This window comes from Scomber scombrus, chromosome 4 (assembly GCF_963691925.1).
Source record: "Scomber scombrus chromosome 4, fScoSco1.1, whole genome shotgun sequence".
NCBI classification, from domain to species: domain Eukaryota; kingdom Metazoa; phylum Chordata; class Actinopteri; order Scombriformes; family Scombridae; genus Scomber; species Scomber scombrus.
In genome coordinates, this window is record NC_084973.1 from 28,748,493 (window position 1) to 28,753,640 (window position 5,148).

Below are 5,148 nucleotides of genomic sequence, written 5' to 3' on the forward strand. Positions count from 1 at the left end.
GATCAAACTTTATTTATCTTGATAATGTGATTGAAATCAGAATATATAAGTAATAGTTTTAATAATATTTTAAAAGTGAATTTTCTATTGAAAACAATTATTGAGTTTCACATGTGTCATTAAAACCAGTTTGAATAAATTGTTTCATTGATAAAAAAGAAAAGACCCTCAACACAAAATCAAATCTGTTTTAAACAAAAGAAAAAAAGAAAAACCAAAATGTTGATAACACAAACCTTCCTGAACATCACAGAGAAATCTCAGTTTGACAGATTTTGATATCAGTGGTTTTAGCATCACCAGCTCGTCCAATACTGAAATAAGGGAAGAGTTTCTCACTGAAAGTGTCTCTGTGAATGTAGATGTGAGTCTGGTCTTCAGGGTCGTAGAAGGACACCTCCCCCCTGTCATAGTCCAGCTGGACTCTGATCATCTGGAGACTCTTCTTCACTGTGACAGTCTCACCAATAACATTAGTGTATTTTCCACTACGATGTGTTATACACCAGAATCCATATTCTGGTGAAGCAGTTATCTCTCCCTTCCTGTCAACTGACTCTTTAGCCAAACCCACATACCAGACAGGATGGTCTCCCATCTCCACCTCCCAGCTGTGTTTCCCTGAGCTGAAGCCCTCAGAACCCAGAACAGTGGCAGCATTAGTGTTTCTCTCTGGATTATCAGGGAGCTGCTGATATGTGTCTCCCTGTCTCACACTGGTCAGATCATCAGACAGATAGAGACAACAATGAGCAGTGTTTGGGTCCAGAATAACAGAACTGAAGTGGACTTTCTCCTTCATCTTCTCCCAGACTCTGAAGGACAGGTTGCCCAGATGTTTGGCCACATCTATCAGCGCTCCTGAGACCAGCTTTGGATCTGACAGTGAGCTCTGGGCTCTGGCTCTGGTCTGAGTGGGTTTATAACTGCTGAGGAATGACACGTTGTGTTTCTGCAGGTCTTCTTCAACAGCAGAGATACTGTGTGACAGAGAGGAGATCTGCTCCTGAATCCTCTTCATCTCTCTGCTCATAGTCTTCTCCTTCTGCTCCTCTTCCTCCCTCAGAGCTGCCAGTCTGGACTCCTCTTCCTCTTTCAGGAACTGGTGGAGCTTGTTGAACTCTGCTCTGATCTGCTTCTCTGTGGACAACAGCTGCTTCTTGGAGTGTTGAATCATTTCATTGTATGTTTTCTGCACTTGTTTGTATTTGTTCTTCTTGTCCTGTAGAGACTCTAAGTCACATTTCAGCTGGTCCTTCAGGTCACTGACTGCTTGTTCTACAGGAACCACCTTGTGACTCTGGTGGAGAGAAAACTCACAGACAGGACACACAGCTCTCTGTTCATCTTTACAGAACCAATAAGGGACTTCTGGATGTTTGCTGCACACCACCTCCACCTTCTTTTCTGCTTTTTCTGTCTCAGATGATCCAACTTTCAGTTTCCCAACAAAGGAGTCAGCTAGTTCCTTCAGTGAAAAGTCCACATCTGGATAATCCTTTGAGGATTTTCTTTTACAAATGGGACAGTTTTTGTTTTTAGCTTGTTCTCAGAATTTTTTCAGACAGCTTGAACAAAATTTGTGGCTGCAGCTCAGAGACACAGGATCTCTGAAAGTCTCAGAACACACATGGCAGCTCAGGAAACTTTCAACAAGACCAATTTTCTCAGCCATTTTCTTTGTTGTCTAAATGATCTTTCAATAGTCAGACTCACCAAGTTACTGTCCCTTCACCACTTCAAATCTTTCAAACGAGTGTTTTCCAGTGTTTTTAATGGCGTCTCAGCTCTGATCAACGATGTCAAAGTTTACTTTCAGTTTTAACTGTCACAGTGAATTATTAACATCAGGAAATGATGTGATGTAGCTTTGTCACCAGCAGATGGTGCCGTCAGGACATCTTTCAGAGGTACATTTTATTTTTTTCATTCATTACAGTAACATTTCCTTGTACAGACATCTGTAGGCTAAACAAAATAAACTACTCACGTCTTAACATTTTGATTAATTTTGTTTTTATTTCTACAGTTCAGAAGAATCCTATAAACATGAAACAAGGAAAGGTTGGTGATTTCATCTTCCATGTTAGGAGTGAACATTTCAAAAGACACTTATCCGTTTTTTAACATTTTTATTTTATATATCTGTTAAAGGAAACATGTTTTGCTAAATTGACATTATGATTGTGTTTATTACTTAATTTACTTCCCCTCCTTGTTGTATTTTATGTAGATGCTTATTCATTCACTCACTGATAATCTTTAACCTTTTATTTCAAGTATAAGGAGGAATTATAAGTCAATAAGTCAAAAATGTTCTGTCAATGTCTTAAAATAACATCAGACATACGTATAAATACAAGAACACAAAATAAGAGTAAGAAAAATGTAGTTTTAAAAAAGTTATTTGATAGTGAAATATCTGTAAACTTTCTAATCCCACACTACAGGATTATGATCTATAACACAGAAACAAGACGTGTCAATATTACATTCTTTGAGCTCTCTGGTTTTGTTTTAACTCCTCCAACATGGCAGCATGTCTTTTATAACTTCTTCAAACTCTGACTAACATTTCTCTGCTTGGTTATTTGTTTTAATAAATGCTCTGAAATATAAAAACTACCGTGACATTGAACTCTTTTAAGAGTCTGTTCAGAGAGAAAGTCACCTCTGAACGATTAACTTTGATATTTTGATTGTTGAATGTGTATTTGTCAAAATGTGGGTAATTATGTTAATTAAAGTGGAGCTGCTGAGCTTTGAGGAGGAAAATAGTGTCTTACAGTTTATGACCTGTGTTATAAAATATAGTTTTACTAACTGAGAGGACTCATTTGACCAAGACCACAGCAAAAAAATACATGCTGCTGTTTAATGTGATTTTGTTAATGATTAATATGAAATATCTGTCAACACAGTGACTTTAATATCCTGTGACTTCTTTAAATGTATTTATATGTTATGATGTAAAGTGATTGACTCTGCTATTGTAACAATTCATATTGATTCAATAATTATAGACTATCAACATAGCAGCATTATACACTCACCGGCCACTTCATTAGGTACACCTGTGCAATCTGATTCAATCAAATACAACAGCTCTGCTATAAATTCTGCTTTTATGAAGTTTATACAGTTTCAGTTTTTGTTGACATTGTTAAGAGGGTGATAATTCTACTTTATGTATATTATTGAGGTCGTAGTGGGTGATGGTGATGTACTAAGGTGCATTATATTGAATGGTGTTTCTAATATTTTGTCCACTCCATTAACACACATGAGTGGGGCAACATTTTGGGAAAACCGTTCAATATAATGCACCTCAATATGCCACCGCCACCTAGTACGGCCTCAGTAATAAACATAGAGTACAATTATCACCTTTTTGACAATGTTAACAAAAACTGAATTACCTGTGAATTAGATTGTACAGGTGAACATGTTGAAGTAGCCGGTGACTGTATAAGAAAACTACCAAATGAACCTTTATATTGATTTAGCATAGACACAAAAATATGAATGTGAAATTGAATAAATCAGCTAACATTAGACACTTTTAATGTAATAGATAACCTGAATAGATAATATTCAGTAGTGACAGTAATGACGTCTCAGCTCTGGTGAAAAATGTCAAAATCTGCTGTCAGTTCCTGTTTATAGAGGTGAAGGCTGCTCTGTAACTCTGTCACCAACAGATGGCGCCAACATGTTCCTCAGAGTCAAATACTTTACTGTAAGCTAAAGAAAACAAATCAAACTCCATTGTACTGCTGTGTGTTCCTTTTATTCTAATAATACAACAGATTTAAAACATAAATAACTCATCAAAAGTACATTTTATCAAATAGAGTTGATTCGGAAAACAGTTTTTAAACATAATTGTACTAGTGTTTGTTTCTTTTATGCTGATCATCATCTCAACATTGCAGTTTATCAATCCATGTATACACCACCAAAATGAAACACACAGTCTGCAGAAGCTCTGTCAGAATTAAATACGGAATTAAAATAAAACTATATTAAAACACTTGTTTCCAAAGAATAAAACAACACATTCACAACAGAAATAACTCATCAAAAGACTCAAGAATATAAAAATCTAAATCTGATGACTGAAACTGTCACAAAACTGAAACAATCAAAGCATTCAGTACAGTGGATATATACTACTATACAATGTTGTTTGACTAAAAACAAGATGCTGATAACCAGGATAATTAACAGCTTTGATTTGTAAAGTTTGTGGCCTGATGATGTGATACAGTTTCAGTATTTTGTAGTCATATTTTCTTGTAGATTCATATTTATTTTAAGAGGTGACACAACTAACTTACAAAATAAATCTATTTTTATAAAGGCTAAAAAAGCATCAGAGCAATCAGAGTATTTAACAACATCAGTAAATATTCTGTTGAAATTCATTACAAAGTCAGCATAATATCAAAAGCAGGAGTCACCATCTTTAATACATTTATTCTAAAGAGAAAATAACTAAATCCTGAACGGCTCAACGTCTTTAAACAATTCAGATGAGAACAAAAGTTTAGGTGTTCATGATTTTACATAAAAACAAGAAATAAATAATATCTGTGACAACAAATCAGATCTGTTGAAGAACAAAAGAACAAATAATAATCAATCAGAGCCAGAAGGATTTTTGATACACTGAACAACTGAGACTCTGAGTTTAAAGTGTAAAAAACTGAATTAACTTGATTTCTAATTACAATGAAAGTTTAAAAAGTTCCCCACCTGTATTATTTCATACAGTCATTACAGTGTTTATTATATCTATATTATATTGTGTTCTGAATAAAAACAAGATGCTGCTAACCAGGTTTAAAAGTTATAATAAAAACAGATTTGATTTGAATCTTTATAAAAGTTCAACCTCAGATGATGTAATACAGTGATGATTTTATTTATCTTCAAATAATGTGATCTAAATATATATTGAAGTCAGAATATATATGTAATAGTTTTAATCTTCTTTAAAGTGACTTTTTCTGTTTTGTACTTGAAAACCAGTTTGGATAATTTGTTTAATTGAGACAAAAAAAGACAACAACAAAAAATCAAATCTGTTTAAAACAAAAGAAAAAAGTCAAATCAAAATGTTGATAACACAAACCTTCCTGAACA

At 34.4% G+C, this 5,148-nt stretch overlaps 1 pseudogene; it reads right to left on the reverse strand.

Annotated features, from left to right (window-relative positions):
• Positions 1-121: 121 nt before the first annotated feature.
• Positions 122-1,675, reverse strand: LOC133979621 (nuclear factor 7, brain-like; annotated as a pseudogene).
• Between the last annotated feature and the right edge of the window lie 3,473 nt (positions 1,676-5,148).